The following is a 12,007-nucleotide window of genomic DNA, read 5'->3' as shown; positions in this document are numbered from 1 at the left end:
TATTCAGAGTGTAAGAAAACTTGCCTGTCTAACTTCTGGAGTCTGGAACAGACTTATTTTCCTATTTTACAACTATTTGAAGAAACTACAACCCTTCTTCAGTATAAGCAGGAACACCAATGACTGAACACGGGCAATGGTTGGCAGAACTAGTGACGACGCATTCCTACCTAGTGAAGGTGTGGCTGACACGTGACAATATTGAGGAAGGGTGTGCAGACCGCTCAGTGGGCAGCAGCCCTCCCCTCCCTATCACAGGCAGGGCCCACACACACAGGGGTACCATAGGCACTTAAGAATAAGGGCTCAGGGATCCCTGGGTGGCGCAGCGGTTTGGCGCCTGCCTTTGGCCCAGGGCGCGATCCTGGAGACCCGGGATCGAATACCACATCGGGCTCCCGGTGCATGGAGCCTGCTTCTCCCTCTGCCTGTGTCTCTGCCTCTCTCTCTCTCTGTGACTATCATAAATAAATAAAAATTAAAAAAAAAAAAAAAAAAAGAATAAGGGCTCAGCTCTCATGTAAAGGAAGATGAGAGCCTGCTGCCACCACCACCCCCCTCCCCCAGGGAACCTCAGGCAGACTGTCTGGCACCTGGTTCCAGTCTGTCCTCTATGGCAGGGGGGCAGTAATCACTACCGCGTTATTATAAAAGCTAAATACAATTCAAACACAAACGATGAATGACACACATAAATGGCAGGTATCACAATTCTGATATCTTCCCTCACGTATAATTCCTGAATCACAAATGTGATTAATATTGAACAGATAAAGGGAGTTCTTCCCAAAGCTTTGAGGATAAAGTGGAAGTTTCCGACAGCAGGTCACATTTGTACACAGCAGACCCACCAAACTAAACACGGGGTCCCAACCATCCATGAGAACAGCCGGGCATCAACATAAAAGGTGGAGCATACTTATATAAAAGGTGCCCTGGAGTTAGCAGTCATGAAAGGTATTTACGGACTTTATCTCTTATTCAAACTGAGAGACGTTTCTTTTCAGAAGAAGCAAATCCAATCGCTTTTGGTTCTGTGCTCCCTCATTACCGAGGGCTTATTTTCCCGTGGGCTCCCATACTTGTGCCACAGAGATGAGGGCTATGTTTGCACACCTCCGTGACACCTTGTCCAGCCTTCCTGCACACCATCTTGCCAAACTAGCTAGACCTGAGGCAGCCTCTTAAACGTCCTGTGGCTGCTCATCCTGCTCCTGCCTGACAACCGTAGCTGGGGCTGCAGTGTTCACTCCTGCATGATGACTGGCTAGGCTGCCTCTGTGATAGATGTTCCATAAAGATTTTTCCATGAACCAATACATGAAATCAACAGTCTGAGATTACCTCTTGGATTTAAGTGTCCTGATATATCCTATGCTCAGGTTTTAAGACAACATTAAAAATTTATGCCAGGGGCACCTGGCTGGCTCAGTCCATAGAGATGAGACTTGATCTTGGAGTTAAGTTTGAGCCCCACACTGGGTATAAAGATTACTTAAAAAATAAAATCTTGGGATCCCTGGGTGGTGCAGCGGTTTAGCGCCTGCCTTTGGCTCAGGGCTCACGCTGATCCTGGAGACCCGGGATCAAATCCCACATCAGGCTCCCGGTGCATGGAGCCTGCTTCTCCCTCTGCCTATGTCTCTGCCTCTCTCTCTCTCTCTCTCTCTCTCTCTATCGTAAATAAATAAAAATTTAAAAATAAATAAAAAATAAAATCTTTAGGGCAGCCCGGGTGGCTCAGTGGTTTAGCACTGCCTTCAGCCCAGGGTCTGATAAAAATAAAAAATTTACAACAAATGTTTAAAATCTGAACGTCAGATCTCCCATGTAAACCTACTTAAAGTTCTTAAAGGAAAAGTGCATAACTAAGTTAACATGTACTGCCTAGCAAGGCGCCACAATACAGGCTTTTTAAAAGTTAACAAAAAGTAACCGACCTCATCCAGTTCTATTTATTCTCACTTTCTCCACCCAGAATGCCCTTCCTCAACTACCACCAACCCTTCACCCATCCCAGACTCGCTCCCTCAGGAGGACACTGTTCCCCTCCCTCTGAGCTTCCCATCACTGTCTTTCCTATCAGTATTCTCTACCTGGTCTCACCCGTTCCTGCAGGATCTGCCCTGTGCACCTCAACCCTGGTACCATTTTTAGCGGGCCGGGAGAGCAACTTGTCCAGCATGCAAAAAAACAAATATCTCTAGGGGTGAAGACAGAAGTAATATGCTTGAGCATATGGAAAATATTATTAAGAGGCCTTACTTATAGAGCTGTCAGAGAGTGAGAAATCTTAAGAATATCAAGCAAACAGAAAAAAAAAGTGGCAATTATTAAGTTCAAGAAAACAAGAAAACAAAAAGTTGAACAAAAAGGAAATGTAATCATACTACATTAACATGCTCAATAGTGAGCATGAGTAACGTTAACAGAAACAATTAACCAATTTACGGATCTAAACAAAAATGATGATACAACTACCTGGGGATGGTGGGAGTTCAAAACGTAACTTTTTCTAAAACTGCCACATAGATGACCCTGCCTCTACACAGTTACTGCTGGGCACTGTGGACATAAATGCTAAAAGAAACAGCTGAACAGGATTAAAGGCACCTCTGGGAGGCGGATGGTGGAGGGCAGGACCAGGAGCCCACTGTGTTCTGCATGAACCTTTCAACACTATTTTACTTTGGAACACATGTGTATACCAACCTGATAGAAGTGGAATTTCTAAGTAAGAAAGAGAAATAGAATCTATAATAGGAGCACTTCAAGCAAGACATAGTGTTTTCCTACAACTTTCCAACCACGCTACTCCCTCTTCCCCTTCAACAGTGGCTCTCCAAACCTTCAGGAGGCTGGGCAGTTGAAGACAGCATGCGTGGCCTGAGCCCTGGCGTCACTGCCTGCCAGCTCCGTATTCTCGAGAAAGCTGCTGTAAGCTCTGAACCTGAGCTCTCCTACCTGCACCATGAACATGCCACCACGGACCTCGGGGACCTGGCTAGGCTGGGTTGCTCAGTACCCAGATGGCAAGTAAGTGTGAGGATGACCGTTCACCCTGGAGCTACGTCACCTGGATGTAATCCACCTCACTACTCTCTCCCCCTTCACATCACTGAGGTGGGCTTTCATTCTGACCACTCTCCCACATGGCTCCGAGTGCCCTCAAGTTGCCAAACCCGAAGGCCAAACTTCAATCTTCATTTGACATTTCCTGACACAGAATTGATCACATCCTCCTCCTGGAACTTTCTTCCCTGCTTCCCATGATGCCAGCGCTTCTGGTTTTCCTCACACTTGCTCTGTGCCAACCACTGCTCACGTTCATCCTTGAGCGCTTGACACCAGTGACCCAAGGCTCAGGCTCGCTTGTCTTCTCTGTGCTTACTCCTTCAGTGATCACAGGGTGTCATGCATTTTTCACTGCCACTTTCAGCTCAGACTTCTCTTCCAAGCTCCAAATACCTATTTACAACTGCCTACATGACATCTCTACTTGGATCCCTAACAGAATCGCAAACTTAAAATGCTTACAAGTGAGCTCCCCATCTGCCCCTCTAAACCAAGTTCCACCCACAGCCTTCCCCCCGTCTAGTTGCCCAGGCCAAGAGCCTTATAGTCAACTCAACTCCTCCCTTTGTCCTCACACCCCTCCACCCAATCTGTCAGCAAAACCTACTGATTCTACCTTCGAAATACATCCAGGACCCAATTACCTCTAGCTTTCCTGCTCCCATCCAAGCCTCCTCTGCTGCTCACCTGATTCCCACAATAGCCTCCCGAAATGTCTCCTAGTTGCCCTCCACTCTTCCCCACCCCCAATCCACGTCTGTTCCCAACACACCAGCTTTTCAAACTTCAGTTGAATCTTGGAGCTGAACACTGAGGGGACAGCTGCCCTCTGCAGCCAACAGCCAGCACTGCCTGACCCTAGTGACTCTTTGGATAAACAGCCCCAGAACCTCAGCATTCAATCTATGTCAATTGTTCTCAGCTGCCCTGATGCTAAAAAGCTATCATCCACAAAATGAGAGCTTTTCAGATGGGTCTCCAGGCAGCCTTCCTCTCTGTCTATTCCCTCCCCACACCCCATTAATCCTGAAAATAATCTCCACACATATTCCAGCAATTCAACTCCTCCAAAACATTTCTTCACTTTCCTAAAATTCTGGTTGTAGAACACTTCCACCCCGAGTTTCTGGCTTCTAATGCAACACCTCAAAACAAAGCAAGAACCAAGAACCTGATCTTTCCCACAGGGGCTCAAGTGGACCAGGGCACTCGGGTACAACCAGGGACCCAGATCTCAGCAGAACATCATTAAGTTTACTGCACAAAGCCAGGCTTATGCATGTGACCTCACCATTTGTCCAGAATTGGGGGAAACAATTATAGGAACACTGGTTTTAAGGTTATTTTCCTGGGTTTACATATTTTCAAACAGGTAGAGGGGAGTGCCAAACTAGAAGCAGTAGATTACATCCCAGTGCCCAAAGTTCAAAAGAGCCATGAACAGGCCCCCAACGCCCTGTGAGGCCTTCAACCCATGGCACATCCCATTAAGAAGAAATACTTTGTATAATTTCTGCTAAATATGAAACTTGTGGGGGATCCCTGGGTGGCGCAGTGGTTTGGCGCCTGCCTTTGGCCCAGGGCGCGATCCTGGAGACCTGGGATCGAGTCCCACGTCGGGCTCCCGGTGCATGGAGCCTGCTTCTTCCTTTGCCTAGGTCTCTGCCTCTCTCTCTCTGTGTGTGACTATCATAAATAAATTAAAAAAAAAAAAAAAAAGAAACTTGTGCTCTACCACAATGAAATATTTTTAATAGCTAATGCTGCTGAAAAGTTATGTTTGATATTCTCCTTCTTCTTTGAACCCACTCAGAAAAAAGAACTTATTTTGTGGCAAGCATTAAATACTCCTACAACCAGCATTTACTGAAAACGACCTATGGGTTGAGCAGAAAACATGCAGAGATGAAAAATAACAAAATCTTTGCCCTTAAAGACATAGAAATAGACTTGTATAGCGCACTGTTACAGGAAGAAACATCAAATATACAGGGGGGTGGGAAGGGACAAGAGATGTAGACAGCTAGGTGCGGCCCTCTCCAAACTGTAGCACAGTCATACCTGGCAGAGCACAGCACACTGAGCAGGTGCCTCTCACAGCCAAGAAAGGGTAGAAGGAATCAGAGACAAGGAGCAAGACTTCCAGGCCTTACTTGGAAATTGAAAATGCATGGCATAATTTCCCTTCCCTAATACCTAATCCTGGCAGAAACAAAAGTGGGTTCAGGGGAGAAAGAACAAAGAGGAGGGCAGCCCTGGTGGCGCAGCGGTTTAGCGCTGCCTGCAGCCTGGGGTGTGATCCTGGGGACCCTGGATCGAGTCCCACATCGGGCTCCCTGCATGGAGCCTGCTTCTCCCTCTGCCTGTTCCTCCGCCCCTCTCTCTCTCTCTGTCTCTATGAATAAATAAATAAAATTTAAAAAAAAAGTTTATCTCCTTGAAGAGATATCTTTAAAAAAAAAAAGAAAGAAAAAAGGAGAACAAAGAGGAAAGTGAACTGACCCCCAGAAGGAAACGGAAAAACAATCCAGGGCCCTGACCCTTGGACATATGAGACAAAGACACCTGCCAAAGTCAAATTCAACATAATTATAAATTATCTTGAATTCTGAATGAGGCTTTTACCAAAGCAACATAGAGGTAAAATAAAATGTTTACCAATGCTTATTCCCTAAGAGAGATTTATGAATCTTCTATCAACTATCTATCCTCGATTTACCACCAGGCCTCCCAGAAAGAGCAGTCTTTGAAAATAAGACAAACTGAGATAGAATCTCAGTTCTACAACATCCCAACTGTGGAGTGCAGCACAAGTGCCAATGTTACAAATTAACAAATTATAAATAACCCAATCTAGGGGGCTCACTTTTCATCTCATTAAAGTGGGGGAAATGCCACCAACTATCAATTGCTAACCTGACCACTGAGCACATTATGCATTTCTTATGGCACTTTCACCACAACCCTGGGAGAGCGGCCCTGTTATCAGCACCCTTGTCAGAAGAGAGAGCTAAGTTTAGGCAGTCAGTAGAGTTAGCATGGAGAGAAAGCTAGGTTTCAGTCATTAGTGAAGAGTTAGTAAATAAATAGCCAAGCCAACATCCGAATCCAGAGCCCCTAAGAGTAGTAAGACACAAGTAAAAAGTACACACTCCAAAGCCAGACTGAGTCTGAATCCCAGCTTTGCCACTTACTAACTTAGTAACCTCTAACCTGTTTCAGTTATGCAAATGTGAAACAGGGGCAAAGAGTAACCTTCCTCCTGGGGTAACTGTAGAACTCTGTTTACCATATCCAGGCATTCTTCTAGAGCATATGCTGCTAACGTTACTACAATCACTGACATTACTGTTATCCTGTCTGTCTCTAGCCACACAAAAGGCACTAAACAACTAATATTTCTTCCCTCACCTACTCTGCAAAATCAACCAGCTTTTATTTGTTTCTAGAATATGTCAAAGAAACCCTAAGAAAGGTGAAAGAAAAACCAAAACAAAACAAAAAACCAAGACACACAAATGTAGCAAGAGAATTATACTCACAGTTCCGAAGGCCACACTAACTCTGTGAAGAAATCAAACATCAAACGTTGGTCTAAAGGAAATGCTCCTAATTTCTCTTTCCTCTTTCCATAGTCCTCAGAAAACCTGACAAGGAGAGACAACATGCACATTTATTGTTTTATTTTTTTAAAGATGTATTTATTTATTTATTCATGAGAGAGAGAGAGACAGGCAGAGGGAGAAGCAGGCTCCATGCAGGGAGCCTGATGTGGGACCCGATCCGGGGTCTCCAGGATGATGCCCTGGGCCAAAGGCGGTGCTAAACCACTGAGCCACCCAGACTGCCCAACAACATGCACGTTTAAAACCACCTTCCTTTCACTTTTTCAAAGCTCTACTGAACTCACCACCTCAGCCAGTTCCAACACCTCCCATACACACTTGCTGAGTAACATGTGGGATGAGGGGTAAAAACAGGGCACCACGTCCCTCCCTGTCTTCAAACTTACCTTCTAGCTAAGAAATACAGGTGAAGTAATTGAAAACTATTAAAACATATCAAAAAATCATAAATTAATAGGGTGTAAAGTTAGCTAATAAGTGTACGGTACAATGACAGAATATAGACACCTACTCCAGTGCCTACCACTAAAACTATGTTTTAAAAATGCTCTCTCTTGTGTGTACATGCACACTCTCTCTCAAGTCAATCAATCAATCAAATCTTTAAAAATATATATTTAAAACAGCACAGGGAGAACTAAAAGGAGAAAAAGCCAAGATTTTGGAAGCTCTGGGACAATCTTCTAACAGGGAAGATTAAGACCCAAACAAAGAATAAAAGAAGAAACTTGGAAGAAACAGAAACTGTAAAAGATTGAAGTCTAGTAAACTAGGCAGCAGGTCCAAATAAGCCAGATTCTAATTCTGTAGTGGAACACACTGAGAACCAATTTTGCATGCACAGCAGTCCGAGAAGACTAGAACTGGCAGCATCAGTGCAGACAGGACAGAGGTAAAGAAGGTGCAGTCTTAAATACAGAGGAGTTGAGGAGGGCCACAGAAGCTGAAACTAGAACCTCAATTTCAGGCACTACATGAGACCCTCCCCTCACTCTGACAGAAGGCAGGGGGCGGGGGGAGAGGGGGCAGGGTCCATTCCCTGGAAAAAGCAGAGGCCATCTATGGACTAAAGTCACCCTGCCCCGTTGCACTAAAGAGAGATGGATTTAATGACTGTATATACAGTGAATGGTGAATTCTCCAGCTCTCCTTTAAGACCACGCATGCATGCACACACACCCTCGGTTCCCAGATTTCAAAGTCCCAATTCTGCAGAAAAGAAACGGAGTCTATTTCTGGGGAATCTGATCAGCCCAAAAAGACAGACCTAAAGATAATAACACTAGGGACCCCAAGCAAATGGCCCACCCAGGATATCCTGTTGTAAAAGTCAAACAGCCCCATGTGTCAGACAGAAGAAAGAAGGAAACAAGCTGAAAGAAACAGAGACTATACAAACTATCAAAAATTTAGAGGTAAGACAACACTGTAATCAATAAACAAAAACAGGATGCTCTTGTGAAAGAACAGAAAAAGAGCCCCTGGAAATCTAAAGAATCTTTCTGAAATCAGAAATAATAAACTAAAGAAAGTTAAATCAAATTGAAGTCATCTCCCTGAAAGTAGGATAAAAAGACCATAAAAAAAAAAAAGGAAGAGGAAGAGGAGCAAAGGAGAAGAAAAAAATATTAAGACAATTACAACTTCTATCCAGGGCAGTCAAGTTGTGGATAAGAGGACTTCCAGAAAGACAAAATAAGGAAACGAAAGGGAGAAAACCTCAACACAATAATGCCAAAAAGTATTCCCAGAACTGAAAAATACCAGTTGCCAGAAAGAAGGGACCCGCTGAATATGCAGAAGAGTAGATGAAAACCGACCCACACAAAGTATATCATCATGACATTTCAAAAAATTTGGACAATTTTTAAAACTCCTACAAGCTTCTAAAGATGGGAGAGAAAAAAAGTTATATACAAAGGATAAATTAGAATTGCTTCTGAATTCTAAAATAGTAACATGAAAACAAGAAGGCGATGGAGCAATCTTTGAATTTATGAACAAATATGAAAGCCAATATAGAACTCTATACCCAGCCAAATGATCAATCGTTTCAATCACATGGTCCCAGTTTGCCTCCTAAGCATCCTATGTCAGAAGTCACTGGAGAAAGTCCTCCACCAAAACATGAGCATCAATAAAAAATGAGCAAGGCACAAGCTTCCATGAAAAAGGGATATGGGAATCCCCAGGATGATGATGAAGAGAGATTCCAGAATGGTGGCTGTGCACTAGGAGTTGGAATAGCATTGCTCAAGAGGAGGGAATGCTGAAGGCTGACTTCACCTTGTTCAAAGACACTGTACCATCTTTTTAAAGTGATTAACTCCACCAAAATAGAGTCAGTGAAGACAGACAAAGAGTCACCACAAACAAAAAAATCCAACTCTGGACAAAAGCCAAAGGATGTGAACAGAAGAACATACAGGGACAACACAATAAAAGGCCTAAGGAGGGATCCCTGGGTGGCGCAGCAGTTTAGCGCCTGCCTTTGGCCCAGGGCGCGATCCTGGAGACCCGGGATCGAGTCCCACGTCGGGCTCCCGGTGCATGGAGCCTGCTTCTCCCTCTGCCTATGTCTATGCCTCTCTCTCTGTGTGTGACTATCATAAATAAATAAAAATTAAAAAAATTAAAAAAAATAAAAAGGCCTAAGGAGCAAGCAGCTCAGAAAAGAACAGAGATCTCTAGGAAACTGCCAGAAATAAAATGTGAAGAAGAGATGAATCCATATGACTATGTAGAAAGATTAATAAGAGGATACTGGAAAGCATGGGGAAAATAAACAATAGGTATGAAAAGAGTTAAGAATGTGGAGGATTGAACAAAGATGAATACCTGTCACACTGCTCTGTGCACACCTCTATCACAGGACTTACCCATAACCAATATACTCTCATCAAGACTTCTCTCTCCCTCTGCTGGAAAGACCTTTTTGAGGAGGATCATTTCTCATCCAGGTATCACCTTTCACCTTTCAGAATCCAGTACAATGCCTGCTACAAGGGGCACCTGGGTGGCTCAGTCAGTTAAGCATCTGCCTTTGGCTTAGGTCATGATCTCAGGGTCCTGGGATCAAGCCCCATATCAGGCTCCCTGCTCAGCAGAGTCTGCTTCTCCCTCTGCCTCTGCTCCTTCCCCTACCCTGTCATTCATGCTATCTCAAATAAATCACTAAAATCTTTTTAAAAAAGAAAAAGAGTATACACAAAAGCAGAAGTGTTTTTGCATTTAGTCATGTGCTGAGTATCTACTATACATACCTGCTATCCTTCTAGAGAACTAGAATTCAAAGACATATGGACCTTGCTTGCTTTTAAAGAGTTTAAACTTTTTCACACCTGAAAAAATATTTACCCTATATCCTCATTCTCCTCAAAAGATGAAAAGTTCACCAGAAGCTTATAGAAATTTAATAGTCCAGCTATCACCAATGGATATGCAACCCAAGACCTGATGACACTTTTTTGAAATTATACACGCATTGTGTCATATGAAAAGAGTGCCGGCCTGGGTATCAGGACATCTAGTTTCTAGTACTTTAGAATTATTACTTTTGAAGAAGACAAAATCCCAACTCCCTTATATGACCTGTCAGGCCCTGAATGATCAAGTCCAGTCTGTCTCTCATGCTATCTCCTATGAATCCTACAAAGCAGAAAAATTAAGGTATTTCCAGTTTACAGAACCACCTGTGCCCTCTCTCACACCAGGACCTTCCTTCCCGGGCTAAAATGAATACACATGTGGTGGGCGCCGTGCCCTTTCCTCAGGTGGGACACCTCTCTCCTGTACCCCCTCAGTACTCCTTCACATGCCACAGGTATCTGAACCAGGCCCTGGGACACATGGCAGCAGACAAGAGAGACAAAGCCCTGCCCCGAAGGACTACTGTGATGTAGCTTCCTGTTCAACAAACTAGAGTGGAAGTCAAATTTGGCCTGCCAGTGTCTTCTCCAACCCAAACAGCAAGATTCTGGGGACGACAAGCTCTTTTAGCTCTGCAGCCTCAGCGCACCTAGATCCCGGATAAATAATTTAAGCGCTATTAAATAAAACCAAAGTGAACGTCAAAAAGCCCTAGTGGCTGCAGCAGGTGAGTAACATTTGCTTTTTAGCAGGTGAGTAACATTTGCTCTCTAGAAGCCCTCTTTTGCTATTGTCTTTATCTGTTTGTTTGTCTGTTGCCTCTTTTCGGTTAGGAGTATAAACCTGAAAATGTCATTCAGGGAAATCTTGCAAGTCTGCTAGAACTGGCTTTATTCTCCTTGCTAAGTGCAAGACAACCCAGTTATTCCCCATGTCCGGTCTCCATTCACCACTCTATAACCAACAGTGTGCACTGTAGCAAACACCTAAGACACATAATCAGAACACATATACCTGAAATGTGAATGATCTAATGATGACTAAATGAGTGTATGCACTGGCTTTGTGTGACTTATAATTACTCCTCATTTTACTTTGTATTTTAAGAAGAATTCAAGCAAATGGCAACACTGAATTTTATCTACACTGGGTCTATTGCATGCCTGCCATTAGAATAGCAGGCAGCTTCTGGCATGACACATCCAGCACTCCTATTCATCCCATGACTTTATCTTTATTGAGAATATCAATCTATGCTTTTTAGCTACAGAATTGCTAAAATATAAGCATAAAAATTTGAATTAGCTCAAATAGGGCAGAAAACTAGATACTTCCCAAACCCTATAATAAAAATGCTTAAATTCCTTTGCTCCAAAGAAAATTAAATTTGGCTCATTATACAAGGAAATATATCGTCAGCTCCTTGAAGATATTTGTAAGATGGATACTCTACCTTTTTTGTTTGAGTGGGTGCATTTTAAAACACATACACAAAGATGCTCAGGCTGCTCTGAACCCTCTTCCCCTCTAACATGCATAGGACAATTTCCCACCAGTCACAACACACTCTGAATCTGTGTTTCCTGACCTCGTAACATATTCTGCATCACCACTTTGCTTACAATGTTCTCATTTCAGTGCATGGTGCAACCTGGACAGTCCCTGACACTCGCCTCTAACTCACACCAACAACAGTGACAACCTGCCATCTGTAGAGGGTGTGGTGTCATAGCACTCTCTCCCAAGTGCTGTATAAGCACCAGCTCCTGAATCCTCACGGCCCTAACTTACTATTACTCTTTTCCCATTTTACGTATGAGAAAACAAAGTCAAAAAAAAAAAATAATAAGAAATTTTCCAAGGTCACAAAGCAAACGAGAGAAAGAGATCAGGCATTCAAACACTAACTTATCTTAGAATCATGATGCTATTCTGGC

At 43.5% G+C, this 12,007-nt stretch overlaps 1 protein-coding gene across 32 annotated transcripts in view; it reads right to left on the bottom strand.

Annotated features, from left to right (window-relative positions):
* The window catches only part of PTK2 (protein tyrosine kinase 2), a 262,273-nt gene that overhangs the window by 229,331 nt on the left and 20,935 nt on the right, over positions 1 to 12,007 (bottom strand). For 30 of the 32 annotated variants that reach the window (XR_011996488.1, XR_011996489.1, XM_072733844.1 and 27 more), the window contains exon 2: positions 6,618 to 6,722. The exons of the other annotated variants lie outside the window; for them this stretch is intronic. The gene's annotated coding sequence lies outside the window, so the exon portion shown is untranslated. The remainder of the gene's footprint in view (positions 1 to 6,617; positions 6,723 to 12,007) is intronic. 32 annotated transcript variants of the gene reach the window in all.

Source organism: Vulpes vulpes, chromosome 13 (genome assembly GCF_048418805.1).
Source record: "Vulpes vulpes isolate BD-2025 chromosome 13, VulVul3, whole genome shotgun sequence".
Taxonomy (NCBI): Eukaryota; Metazoa; Chordata; class Mammalia; order Carnivora; family Canidae; genus Vulpes; species Vulpes vulpes.
This window is presented reverse-complemented; position numbering and strand designations above follow the sequence as displayed.